Consider the following 15,523-nt stretch of genomic DNA (forward strand, 5'->3'; position numbering starts at 1 on the left):
GGTTTCCTCGATCTGGAGAATAACTGATTTACCGGAATTATCTACCATAGATGCCTTCCGAGCGTGGCCACGCATTTCCAGTTCATTACTCCTCGAGTGGCCCTGATATATTGTTTTAACCCTGACAAGGGGTGAACAATTCCTATCGCACTTATTCCCTTCGACTAGCCACAGCCATCATAACCCAAAATATGTCCATTTGACCCCATTTACGAAGGTCGTATTAACAAAAATCAAAGTTAATCTGAAACTGTGCCACCTTAGGCGAACAGTCTTTAGTCAAAAGAATCGACTCATTAGAATACTATAGTAGCTCTCGCCACGACCAGGCTATATAAATTTTTCAGAACTCTATAAGCGGTCATAAGCCCGACAAAGTGTTCCTAATAGTCTGCCTATGTGATTGACTAGTCATCTCACATGACTCCATGGCACTTGAACTTGCCATCAATCGCATCACACTCTAGTCACTTCGAGACGTCACCTCATGCAAGTGACCATGGGCGAATACAATGCTAATCCGTGTTCTCTTTGACGGGGTTCAATTGTCTCTACAACCCGTTTGGATGTAACAAAGTATAAGGTGAGTTAATAGTAACTCAAACAACAAATGTCGACATCACATTCGGGCAGGCAATACTATATTACAACCTTGTGATGTATATTGTAAGTGTGTAAACACTAGTTACCCGCAACATGTGTTTAACATACCATGTGTCCATGTGTTCAAACTCTTGAATTGCATTTTCCTTTATATTCATGTTTGTCTTAGATAGCATGAATCTCACCAAGTACATATCTAGTTTCCCAAACTAGTTTTAGGTTCTTTACTTTGAAAGAACTTTCTTGTTGTTTATCACATAACAAACGAATTATGGTGGACGACATAACTCACACTAGTCAAGTGTTCTTCCAACTCATAATATACCAGGTATATATTGATGCCCGTCGTTGTGTGCACAAAAAACAAAATTTATAATTCCTAACTACAACTATAGATAGCGGTAGCAGGGTCGAACCACAGAGAGGCAGATGTAATTATTAGTTGTTTAAATTCAGTCCAAGGTAACAATGATGTGGGGGTCTGATTTGATTTGATCTATAACTAAGGGCAGTAAATGAAATATAAACTAAAAAGACGGATGAAAACAAATACAAAAAGGGTGCTAAGATGGTCGGTTCACTGTAGTTTCGGCAGCAGCATACTAAGTAGGTCTGAAATAAACACATGAGGCGGGAAAACAAGAGGTCCTCTCTGTCCACTCTCAACAAGTAGCGTCTTCCGATCTCGCTACGGGTCCCTGGTATCACTAGTACTGACTTTCGTCCTGCAAAGTGACTAAAAACCTAAACTCTACCTATCTTTCGATCTTAGCATAGTTTAGTCATTTTAATTGCTAGTCTAACAACCTTCCCTATCTTTCGATCTAATGGGTCAGTCAATTACTAAGCATTCAACTAGTCGCGTGCACTCGATTCGTCAAATATAGAATTTAAAGCAATTAAAACGAAGCAAAACCTCACGTGGCCAGTCGATCGACCAGGGTGTGCGGTCGATCGACCGTGGCGCGACTCAGGTCATACTATTCTACTGCCGCCTAATTCTACAGATTCCCTACATCCTAGCACAAGGTATTTAGCTACTCATGTCTACGATAAGAACAACAATAAAATTGACTAATAAAACAGAAGAATTCATGATTAAAACGACGAAATAAACAATTAACATAAAACGATAAATTGGCTTTCGGGAGACTATTCTAGCAATTCCTATACTACGAATGAAGTAAACAACGAAACTAAACAGAAGAATACCGAAAAGGAATCGCAGTGAAAGATCCAGAACCGAAAGCGAAAGGAACTTTATTGAAGAAAGAGCAATCTAAAACTAATGACTATTGTATCGTATATTGAGAACCTTATAAAACTGATAAAAGCTAGGTAAAACTGGATGATTATACTCAAACCTAAAGCTACGTTATATAGGAAAACAACGCAACTCTTATTCCTAAACCTAAGAATACATTGGGCTTCGGAAATCTCGTTCTATTAATTCACGTCAGAATTAGCGGTGTGGTCGATCGACCAAGGTGACCGGTCGATCGACTAGGCTGCAGTGTACAGTAGCTCCCGTGACTTGTGCTCTGGTCGATCGACCATAGAGGTCAGTCGATCGACTGCTTTAGCTGATAGTCCGCTTCTAATCCTTCATAAAGTTGTCTTTCAGGCTTCGAAACGCGCACCAAGTTCATTTCTCGAGTCTCTACTTCATGTCAAATGCAATGCAAGGTACTCAGGGACGGATTTAGCTCAATATCTACTCATTTCCACATAAATCTGCAATATTATATAAAAATACGAAAGTAGACGAAATGGGGCAAATAGTAGCATAAAACTACATAAATGAGCTCTGAAATGCGTGTAAAATGAGGTGTAAAACATCATATAAATGACACGCATCAAACTTCCCCAAACCAAACCCTTGCTTGTCCCCAAGCAAGAACTAGACTCGATCCTAAAAACCTAATGGAACGAGTTCAATCTCAGAGCGAAATGCAAACCGATTAGCCTAAACCAATTTAATGCATTAACTAACAATCAATTAGTAATGTGAATCATGCAAACGAGTTATGAAGCCGTTAAAAACCTGCTGAACCGTCAACTATAGAGACTTATCATATTGGACTCTCACGGGTCGCTCATATCACTCAATAAATACAGGTGAGTATATGTAAGAGATAGAAAGAACTCATTTTGTAGTGACTCTCACCTAACTACGACCTATAAGAATATGCTTGCAGTCTAATATGAAGAAAATCTCTCCAACCGTACATATGCATTCCAACCAAACAAATGACCATGACACATGCTGAGGTAAATATGGATATGTGAGGTAATGGGTAAGAAGAGGCAAAGATAATTATGGGAGTGTGGAGGTACAGGTGATCAAGCTAGTACCTAACAAAGCCATATGACAACATCCAACTTCTTGCTCAAAATCAACAACAAAACCCGATGCTAATTAGAAGCACAAATCTCGCAATCTCCATAATAATTTATCAATCAACTCCCCATAAGATATAAATGCAACATGGGAGCAAAAATCGCCATATAATAAAGACTTTGAATATGCGAATTGATTCTTTTCTTCTTTTTCTCGGACTCCAGTCGATCGACCAATGATGCCAGTCGATCGACCGTCCTCTGCAGTATAGCACGTAACTCTTTTTTTCTTTCTTTTTCGAATCATTTTTTTCTTTTATCTTTTCTTTTCAATTCTATTTTTTTCTTTCTTTCCTTTTTCCATCTTCCCAACTTCATCTCAAAATGAGCATATGCCACCAAAAATGAAGTAACAACCCCAAGAACGTAAACTACTAGCTTGACAAGGGCAGGCTAAATGTAGGATGTAGTAATGAGACAAAAAGGCTGTTTTTGGCAGTGTGGAGCTTATGGGTAAAATTGAACAAAGGAAACCTCTTCCACATGTGTCAACAAACCACAAACCGAATGCATACAGGTATTAAGCAGATTAAGTTCACATTTATGCACATTTATGTAACATGTCTCATAAGGAGTAACTACTCACAATCCTAGATAAACTGGTCATGAATGACACCAGTTATAGGCTCTAAACCTCAGAAAATGATGCAGTTTGCCAAAAATCAAAGTCAAGTCTCAAGTTCAGCAAGAAATTTAACGAAAACTCGTAGACTATGCATGTATGATTCTACTAATAACATGTCAATTAGCAAGGCTTAGGCATAAACAGATGCAAATGCAATGTCATCATTGAAATACTACCGTTCCGACTCAAACTATATGCCAAAATAAACGTGAATTTTTTTGAATTTTCAATTTTTTTTCAATTTTTTTTTTTTGAATTTTACTGTATATATAAGGGAAAATAAACAACAATGCAAGACAAAATGTAAACGTGAATGCAAGCAAATGAAATACAACGCAAAACCCTTCCCCAAACCAAATCGCACAATGTTCCCATTGTGCAAAATCATATAATGAAATAACAGGAAAACGGGAATTTGCGTAAATTAACTACATAAGGCATGAAGTAAGAACTCGGAAACTCACAAGACTTTAAGCGCAGCAAAAAGAAACCTCCCCAAACCAGCGTGAGCTAGGAGGTTTCAGTAGCTAGCAGTGCTACCAATAAGTACCTGAAAAGACAACAAATACCACGCGTAATCTCGAGAAAGCAAAATTGGGACGGTAAAATTATGTGCGGAAATGATAAAACAGAAAATAACAGAAATTAAGCGGAGAATAAAGTGGAGAAAAGACTCCCTGAACTCCGCAAATCGATCAAACACAGCAGGGGAATGATCAAAAATAGGTACAGCAGCGGGCAGCGGTCGATCGACCACCTCACCCAGTCGATCGACCACGATGTCAGGAACAGAAGCTCCTGGAACTGTGCAGCCAGTCGATCGACCGGAATAGCTGCTGCAACTTTCTGATTTCTTCGAATTAGCTCACTAACTTGAGCTAATATGGTCTATATACCTGTAAAAGCACATAATAACGGACCCAAAATTACGCAAAACCCAAAGTAACCGACTAAAGTGTTTAAAATCCTAAGCAAACGTATTAAAATGCGAAGTCTCGCGCACACGAAAAACGATAAATAATCTTAAAAAACAATAAAATGTATGTAAAGTCTCAATCAACTAATAGTTGATCAAGAACGGCCACGGAATGGCCCACTTGGTCGGCTTCTGGCTACAAGAGGCAGCCTCTACAGTGCTCATCTCCTCAGCTGCACTCTTTTCAACTCCAACATCCGCGGAGCTCAACGGATCAACAACTTCAACATCTTCCCAAGCAATGACCTCTTCTGGCTCATCAACGTCCAAGTTGGACTCCCTCACTTTGACTGGCTCATCTTCAAGCTCCTCATCAGTGCCATAGCTAAGACATCCTAAGCCGCCTCTTGAAATGATTGGCTCCCTCACTACCGGAGCAACATGCGTCTCTTCCTTCCCCAAACCAGCTCCTGCAATGTCTAAAACAGAAGAATCGTCCTCCACTTTGCTCCCAATCTGGGGCGGAGGTGTTATGGCAGAAACAGGCATAGAGACAGGCATATCAGGAAGCACAAAATATGATTTCTTTTCAGAAACCGTGTTACAAGTTATTGGCCACATGGGGTCTTTCTTCTTAGCAGTCTGGGCAAAGACAATAGAGTGCTTTCCTACTTTAAAGGTCAAAGTCCCTGAACCAACATCTATAACTGCACCAGCAATGTGCAGAAATGGTCTACCCAATATAATAGGAATGTGGGCATCCTCGGGCATATCTAGTACAACGAAGTCAACAGGGAAGAAAAACTTTCCTATTTGCACAGGAATGTCCTCTAAGACTCCTATTGGCTGGACTGCAGATCGGTCAACCATCTGTACTGTCATGTTAGTAACTGCAAACCTAGTCAATTTCAATTTTCTAGCTAGACTCAAAGGCATAACGCTAATGCTAGCTCCTAGGTCACACAAGGCCTTCTCAATAGTAAAGGTGCCAATACTACATGGAACTGAAAAACTACCTGGGTCTTCTAGCTTATGGGGTGCAGTATGGGTCAAATAAGAGCATGACTCCTCAGTGAGTGCGACAGTATGCATAGTTTCAAGTGACTTCTTTTTAGATAAAAGTTGCTTCATGAATTTCATATAAGCAGGCACTTGATTGACTAACTCAAGAAAAGGAACTTGTACGTTTAAGCTACGAATAACATTTTCAAACTTATTAAACGATACCTGTTCCTTCGTCGGCACCAATCTCTCTGGATAAGGGGCTGTAAGAAGTAACTTAGCCCTCTCCTCTAAATCTCTCATGCCGGCATCAGTGGACTTAGGCTGAAAGTCCGCAACCTTCTCCTTGTTGTAGCTTGACCCTTCTTCAGACCGTCTCAAATGTGAACCATTAATCGACATAGGGTCGTACTTCGGAACCGGAACTGACCCATCAGCATTTGGGTCTTGCCTCAATATTTTCGGGGCGGTCGTACCCCGAAACAAGTGGTCCCTCAAATTATCAGGCATTGGAGGACGAAAAGATTCACTATCAGGAGCACTGTCAGTCGATCGACCAGGTTGGTCAGTCGATCGACTGACTTCTACAGGACCAGAAGCTACTGTTTGTCGCGGACTGGTCGATCGACTGGGTATGTCAGTCGATCGACTGACATACCTGCTAATCGTCTTTTTCTTGTTATTATTCGTCACTGCCTTCTTCTTGCTCGGTTTCGCCTCATCTTTTTCAGTGACATCCTCAACCATAGCAGGCCCTTCAAGGGTAGACCCACTCCTCAAAGTAATGTCATTAAGGGTCTCCTTTTGATCCGTCTGAGTCGGTAAATGTCCCGGAGCTCGAGTTGTATTTTTGCTTGCCAATTGAGCAATTTGGCTCTCTAACATCTTCATCCCGGCCTCTCTAGCTTGAGACTCTTTCAGCAACAAATTCTTCAACTCATTGAAATCATAACTTTGGGATTGTAGCTGCTGCTGTGGGACATATGGAGGCTTTTGGAACTGTTGTTGCTTATGAGGGGGCACATAATTCTGCTGCTGTTGCTGCTGCTGTGGAGGTTGAGTCGGATTCAAGACATTTTGGCTGCTCCACCTCAGATTCGGATGGACATTCGGCTCATAGTAAGTGTTTGTTTGCCAATAATGTTGAAAGGCAGCACAAGACTCAAAGGGACTAGGACAATTGTCTGAAACATATCCCTCAGCTCCACATCTTTTACAGACGAAAGGTCCGTCTGAAACAGCATTTACATGATAGATCCCTCCTTTTGAAGCTCCTCCTAACTCGTACTTATCAAACCTCGCCGTGAGAGCTTCTAATGCAGCTACAGAAGGAGATTTAGCAACTCTCCTTTGATTTCCCCTGAAATTTCCATACTCAGCTTTATGGGTGGCCAAGTCATCAATGATTTTCCACCCCTTAGTCTCTCCCATATTCTCCTGGAATCTGCCACTAGCTGCCGCATCCAGGATAGCCCTCTGATCGTCATAGAGCCCATTATAAAACTGATTGCATAGGCTCCACTTCTCGAACCCATGGTGCGGAATAGTTCGCACCAGCTTCTTGAAACGGACCCATGCCTCATGAAAGTTCTCATCAGGCCCCTGTTTAAAGCTCGTGATTTGAGCTCTAATGGCATTAGTCTTCGAAGTAGAGAAATACTTCTTATAAAACGCTAAGGCCAGCGAATTCCAGTCAGTGATCCCATTAGCAGCTCGATCCAGGTCTCTGTACCACTCCCTTGCAGCATCACGAAGAGAGAATATAAACATTGTCTCCTTCACCTGGTCCTCGGTCACACCGGTCGATGGGGGTATAGAGCAGCAATAATCAATAAATATCTCCATATGCTTGGCTGCATCTTTATTTGCAGCTCCCAGGAATTGGTTTCTCTAACCAAGTTGATATAAGAAGGCTTCGGTTCGAATTTCCTATCTGCTCCTGGTAATTCGAATCCCTTATATAGATTCGCAGCTGTCGGCTCAGAGTGACTGGCTATAGTTGCTTCTTCAGCCATCTCTAGAAAATCTGGAGATGTGACGGTCTCAGCTGAGGAAGTAGAAACAGGAGATGAATGTGGATCCTCCTCAAACAGCTCGTTCTCGTAGTAGCTAGACAGAGTACTCAGCTCTTCCTCTGTCGGCAATATCCTAGATGATCGTCTCAACTCGCGCAAAGTCTTCTCAATCTCAGGATTGAACGGTAGTAATTCACCACCCTGTGACCTGCGCATAAGAAGAAACTACAAAAAGAATATGAGAATAGTTTAAGGAACGAATGTCCCTTAAACTACAAGAAAGACTAAAAATAAAAACAACTTAAAATTTTAAACAATGCCTCCCCGGTAACGGCGCCAAAATTTGATGCCCGTCGTTGTGTGCACCAAAAATAAAATTTATAATTCCTAACTACAACTATAGATAGCGGTAGCAGGGTCGAACCACAGAGAGGCAGATGTAATTATTAGTTGTCTAAATTCAGTCCAAGGTAACAATGATGTGGGGGTCTGATTTGATTTGATCTATAACTAAGGGCAGTAAATGAAATATAAACTAAAAAGACGGATGAAAACAAATACAAAAAGGGTGCTAAGATGGTCGGTTCACTGTAGTTTCGGCAGCAGCATACTAAGTAGGTCTGAAATAAACACATGAGGCGGGAAAACAAGAGGTTCTCTCGCTCCACTCTCAACAAGTAGCGTCTTTCGATCTCGCTACGGGTCCCTAATATCACTAGTACTGACTTTCGTCCTGCAAAGTGACTAAAAACCTAAACTCTACCTATCTTTCGATCTTAGCATAGTTTAGTCATTTTAATTGGTAGTATAACAACCTTCCCTATCTTTCGATCTAACGGGTCAGTCAATTACTAAGCATTCAACTAGTCGCGTGCACTCGATTCGTCAAATATAGAATTTATAGCAATTAAAACGAAGCAAAACCTCACGTGGCCAGTCGATCGACCAAGGTGTGTGGTCGATCGACCGTGGCGCGACTCAGGTCATACTATTCTACTGCCGCCTAATTCTACAGATTCCCTACATCCTAGCACAAGGTATTTAGCTACTCATGTCTACGATAAGAACAACAATAAAATTGACTAATAAAACAGAAGAATTCATGATTAAAACGACGAAATAAACAATTAACATAAAACGATAAATTGGCTTTCGGGAGACTATTCTAGCAATTCCTATACTACGAATGAAATAAACAACGAAACTAAACAGAAGAATACCGAAAAGGAATCGCAGTGAAAGATCCAGAACCGAAAGCGAAATGAACTTTATTTAAGAAAGAGCAATCTAAAACTAATGACTATTGTATCGTATATTGAGAACCTTATAAAACTGATAAAAGCTAGGTAAAACTGGATGATAATACTCAAACCTAAAGCTACGTTATATAGGAAAACAACGCAACTCTTATTCCTAAACTTAAGAATACATTGGGCTTCGGAAATCTCGTTCTATTAATTCACGTCAGAATTAGCGGTGTGGTCGATCGACCAAGGTGACCGGTCGATCGACTGGGCTGCAGTGTACAGTAGCTCCTGTGACTCGTGCTCTGGTCGATCGACCATAGAGGTCAGTCGATCGACTGCTTTAGCTAATAGTCCGCTTCTAATCCTTCATAAAGTTGTCTTTCAGGCTTCGAAACGCGCACCAAGTTCATTTCTCGAGTCTCTACTTCATGTCAAATGCAATGCAAGGTACTCAGGGACGGATTTAGCTCAATATCTACTCATTTACGCATAAATCTGCAATATTACATAAAAATACGAAATGAGGCAAATAGTAGCATAAAACTACATAAATGAGCTCTGAAATGCGTGTAAAATGAGGTGTAAAACATCATATAAATGACACGCATCATATGTTTTGTAGGATCTTGCAACAATTGTCAAGATGATTAGCCTAGCGCTTCTCATAAGTCCTAGCAAATTTGAAAATACTAGTTTTGAGTAACTTCTTACTATAACCAAGTATCTTCTCAAACTTCTTATTTCTCCTTTTAGCTTAAACAGCTTAGGATTTTCATAAATCCTTACGCGTTTTCGAACTTCAATATGTGCAACTTCTTGTCACATAACAGAGTGTTCTGTCAAACACTAGAATAGCTCATTAGTTCTTCTCGAGAATTCATGATGATTCTTCTATGGCTTACCAATGACTCATCATGCTCTTAAGTATATGATTCATTATAGGACATGTGCATGATTATTCTAATGGCGGAAACATTAGTAATCTTTAATCATGTGATCAACCATTCTTAGGTTCAATGAATGACCATGACTGCTTATGGTAATTCCATTTTCATCGATATGAATAACCTACGTTTCTCGTTGATTTGATGTGTATATCTCAATACCTATCCAACATCCCATGATGTGATTGGATTCATCTTAGTCCATTTTCATCCAAAATTGAAAACTCAAATACTTCTTTGTGAAAGATAGTACTAGCTCGTCATTCTCAATGAGTAATGAGTAATAAATTTTACAAGATGATAGCTCCCACTAAATTTCATGTCTTCACATGATAATTTCAAACTCCCACTTAATTCCACATGTTTCGTATTTGACTTCTCAATCAAAACATTTCAAGAATTGAAATACATTTTGCTTTGCCAAGTTATTAAGATAAAGCCATATATTTTCCCAACATATCTTTTCAAAATACCTATTTTGAAAAGGTTTCAATCTTAAACTTATGGAAAGAGATTTTAATCTCTAACTCATTCATTTTTATAATGATGCGTAGCAATGTCATTATTTAAAAGTGAAATCCCATTTAATGCACGTCCTTCTCAAAATACCCTTTTTCGGAAGGAGGTTTAACCATTTTATTTTCATGATGAGGTTAAGTAATGACACTAGCGTGGTTAACAATTAACTTAGCTCTTGTAGACATCGGCATATCTTTCTTTGCAACTTTTAATCATAAATCTCATTTATATTCAAGGATGCAACTTTGTTTCATTTAGACTCTTAAGTAAATATCAATATTGAAACTCTTATTCATATGTAGTTCATAAACTAGCAAAATCTCTTGTTGAGACTTTTCTTTAGTCATTTTCTTTTAAAAACTTTCTTTTGGTGTCCTCGTGTAGTTATCTTAAGAGCATATTCTTTTGATTACTTCACTTGGTCTCTTTGTCATGTAGATCTCATCTATTCGAGACCATAGATCTCATCTATTCATGTATACTATCTATTTAGGTATACAAATCATTCTTTCTTTCGTAGATCTCATTTACTCAAGCATACAAATTATTCTTTGTATTCTTTGTGTCTTCATTTTTCTCCCACTCTATCTTTAGAATAAATACACTAGATATTCAAAGAAAGCTTATGAGACACAAATAATGATTTGAAGTAGAAGAAGGATTATCTCATAGATTGACTAATAGGTTTGATGAGTGTACTTGGTAATTGACATTCTTTTATGAGAGTTCATCAACTCAACATCACTTTATAATTGATCACACACAAGCCTCAAGCTTGTGGACATATAATGAATTCTATCATTATAATTGTCTATCAGATCACTTTAAGTAGATGATCATATGTTTCTATATGCAAGCATATAAAGACGAATTTTTAGAACAAACAAATACGATAAAACGGGTAACTTGGGTTGCAAGCCAAGCCACCATAATCCAAAATACAAACATTGTTTAGAAAGGATCAACCATTTACATGTCAAACACGGAAATCAAAATAGTTCTAAAATTCATAACATTAAAATAAAGACAATAATAAAAGTCAAGCTTCATTGGTAGCTACTCCTAGCTCCTTCATGATTTCTCAAGCTTGCTTCTCTTTTCCCTTGTCTTTGCTTGGAGGAGGCCCTATTTACAATAAAAAGGGGATACATTATCATAACTTTGTATCAAAATACCATAGTTGAATTAGAAACATAAAAAGAAAGGATAGTCATTTACCTACTGGAGTGATCTTTCCAGCTTTGATGTCACCAAGATACTTGGAACAATTCCTCTTCCAATGTCCAACACCATTACAATAATGGCATTTATCAAGAGGACCCTTCTTGGTCTTGGAAGTGCTAGCTTCAAAAGTTTTAGCCTTGGTGGACATGAGAGCTTGCCTCTTACCCTTTTTCCCATTCTTTTTGAACTTCCCCTTACTCTTAGTGCTTATATTACGCACATCCTTAGGTGGGTTAACATTTAGCCCCATGTCTCTTTCGGCTTGCACAAGTAAATTGTGCAACTCTTCAAGAGACACGTCCTTGTCTTGCATATTGAAATTCACCCGGAATTGTACATATGCTTTGACTTTGGATAAGGAGTGAAGAATCCTATCAACAATGAGCTCCTTGGGGATTTCAACCTTTTGAATTTTCAATGTCTCGACTAGCTCCAACAATTTGAGCATGTGAGGGCTAACCTTTTGGCCTTCCTTGAAATCGAGATCAAAGAATGCCGAGACCGCCTCATATTGGACGATCCTCGGTGTTTGTGAGAACATTGTCACAAGTTTGGAATAGATTTCATTAGCGTTTCCCATTTTAAAAGCTCTCCTTTGGAGATCCGCCTCCATCGCAAAAATCAACATATTTTTCATAGCGGCGGACTCTTTGTGGTAAGCCTCATATGCTTCCCTAGTGGCGGCACTCGACCTAGCATTAGGTTCGGGTGGAGAGGCCTCGGTGAGGTAACGAAGCTTGTCGTCACCTTGAGCGGCTAATTTGAGTTGGGCATCCCAATCGGAGAAATTTGACCCATTCTTTTCAAGTTTACAATGATCCATGAAGGATCGGAGCCATGAAACATTAGTGAGAGTGGTGGCGTTGGTGTTCGGTGCGGCCATTTGTTATGTGAAATAAAAGTGGTCTACAAAACAAAATAGAAGGAATAAAACACTTGTCGTTTTCAAAATAATAATAAATACTCGTAAATGTTAATTTAAACAAGTTTTATTGCATTTATCTAGTGACCTCTACCCAACTTGATAAATGATTCCAAGACCCAAATTCATATTAACTTGGGCACGGTGTGGCCGATTCATCCCTTATCAATATAACTCGGTGGATTAACTCTTTAATCGATTCTACTTTTAGAACTTTTGGTCGATAAAATTACATTAATATTTATCTTTAGCCCAAAACACATCCGGCAATGGTCGAGAATACTTTTGTTGAGTTCAACCCAAATTTCGAATAAATGTGTCCATGATCCAAATCCATATTAACTTGGGCACGGTAGGGCCGATTCATCCCTTATCAACATGAATTCGGTGGATAGACATTTATCACCCACTTCCCCTACGTAACTGAAGGAAATGTAGATCTATATACATACTAACATACTCATATATGTCGAAATTAATTTGTCATAAAATTAAATACGGATTTTATGCATGCAAACAATATGATAAAATAGAGGAGAAATCATGTTCTTACATTGGGATTTCGGTTTTATTGGGCACAAAAGAAATCTCCTTTTCTTTTGTTCTTGAGCTTTCCCTAAGATGGAAGAACAAGATCCAAGTATAGGATCTCTCCTTAAGCTTAATACCCAAGGCTTTCTCTTAATTCAAATTAATATTATAAGTACTAGTATAATATTAATCTAGTAGAAAATTGAACCAAAATATTTATAAAACACTTAAATATTTCGGTTTTGATGAGAGAAGAAGAGGAGGATTTTTATTCTCTCTAGAATTGTATTTTTGGATGATAGAATGAATGAATACACTAAAACATTTTAGTGTTATTAGGTAAAAATTATAGAAAAAATCATGATGGGTTTTGTCTTCTCAAAACCGTGTAAGAGGAGGGATTTTGGGGAGCCAATGCATGGAAAAAATGTTCTTTACAATAAAAAATAGGGTTGCATGGCTAGTGACTAGGGTAATCATCATGCCCTCCACTAATTACAATCAACATATAATTAGCTTAAAAACCCTCTAATTTTCGGCCCATTTGATAATATGGATTCCATATTATTTTTGTCAATTGTCAATATGTCACATGTCATATGTGACATAAATTTGTTATGTATTTTTAACATATTAAAAATCGACGTATTAATAAAAATACGTCACATACAAAAATCGACTTAGTAATTTCATAATTACTTGTGCCAAAATATTTTACCATTTATAAATCACAACAGATTGTATTTATAATAATTCATTCAATTTCGATTGTTTCTTTAAACATTAATTTTATCCGAGTAATGATACAGTTCAATTACTCGCATCAGTATCTCATTTAATCACATTTCAATTTGATACGTAAATTTTACTTCCAAAAATCGTCCGTCAATTTTCAAGTAATTTAATTAACTCGTAACATTATACGATTAATTAAATAATCAATTAAGAGTGTTGCCCTATAGGTATGACCTAGGGGGTCAACTGATCACCACCGTCGCACGACAGTAATGTCAAACTCTAGTCAGCCAATCATTACCGATATATGTTGACCAGTTGACAGTAACAATATTACTTCCCAATTGTATTCTTTATAATGAGATTTAAACATGTGATCATCATGATCAACAGTCGTGATCGCATTATTGTCGGAGGACACATATTCCAACAATCTCCCACTTGTCCTCGACAAGTGTGCGTCACCAATTCTCTTGTCCTATTACTATCTCCCACTCAATGCAAGGTGTCTTTCAGGTCGTACTTGCAAGTGATCATATCGAGAGTGGTTTCCTTGATCTGGAGAATAACTGATTGACCGGACTTATCTATCATAGATACTTTCCGAGCGTAGCCACGCATTTCCAGTTCATTACTCCTCGAGTGGCCCTGAGATATTGTTATAACCCTGACTAGGGATGGACAATTCCTATCGCACTCATTCCCTTCGACTAGCCACAGCCATCATAACCCAAAATATGCCCATTTGACCCCATTTACGAAGGTCGTAGTAACACAAATCAAAGTTAATCGAAATCGTGCCATCTTAGGCGAATAGTCTTTAGTCAAAAGAATCGACTCATTTGAATACTATAGTAGCTCTCGCCACGACCAGGCTATATAAATTTGCCAGAACTCTATAAGCGGTCATTAGGCCCGACAAAATGTTCCTAACAGTCTGCCTATGTGATCGACTAGTCATCTCACATGACTCTATGGCACTTGAACTTGCCATCAATCGCATCACACTCTAGTCACTTCGAGACGTCACCTCATATAAGTAACTATGGGCAAAAACAATGTTAATCCATGTTCACTTTAACGGGGTTCAATTGTCTCTACAACCCGTTTGGATATAACAATGTACAAGGTGAGTTAATAACTCAAACGACAAATGTTGACATCACACTCGGGTAGTCAATATCATATTACAACCTTGTGATGTATATCATAAGTGTAAACACTTATTGATTGTAATAGAAGTTTAACATGTCATGTGTCCATGTGTTCAAACTTCTTACACTTGCAATTTCCTTCACATTCATGTTCTCTCTCATAGCATGAATCTTACCAAGTACACATCAAGGTTCCCGACCTTGGTTTTGGTTCTTTAACTTGAAAGAACTTTCTTATCGACTATCACATAACGAACGAATTTGCGATGAATAATATAACTTGTACCGATCAAGTATTCCATCCACACACAATGCACTAGGTATATGTTTTGTAGAATCTTGTAACAATTGACAAGATTATTTAGCTTAGCACTTCTCACAAGTCCTAGCTTTACTAGGAAAGATTATTTTTGAATAACCTCTTATTCAACCAAGCATCTTTCCAAAACTTCTCATTTCTCTTTCTGGGCTAGAAAGAATTGGGATTCTCATAAATCCTCATATGTGCTCGTATTTTCTACAATATGTGCAACCTCTTAACACACAATGGAACATTCCGTCAAACACTGAAATCGCTCATCGGATTCTACTTGAGAATTCATGACGTTTCTATTATGGCTCACCAATCAATCATCATGCTCTTATGCATATGATTCATAATTGGACATGTACATGATTATTCTAAT

At 38.4% G+C, this 15,523-nt stretch overlaps 1 non-coding gene across 1 annotated transcript; it reads left to right on the top strand.

Annotated features, from left to right (window-relative positions):
• The first annotated feature begins 7,074 nt into the window (after window positions 1-7,074).
• LOC141603971 (small nucleolar RNA R71) lies at window positions 7,075-7,181 on the top strand. The gene has a single exon (XR_012525803.1). It is a non-coding gene; the product is annotated as a small nucleolar RNA R71 (small nucleolar RNA).
• Window positions 7,182-15,523: the final 8,342 nt, after the last annotated feature.

The sequence above is a fragment of the Silene latifolia genome, chromosome 9 (genome assembly GCF_048544455.1).
Source record: "Silene latifolia isolate original U9 population chromosome 9, ASM4854445v1, whole genome shotgun sequence".
NCBI classification, from domain to species: domain Eukaryota; kingdom Viridiplantae; phylum Streptophyta; class Magnoliopsida; order Caryophyllales; family Caryophyllaceae; genus Silene; species Silene latifolia.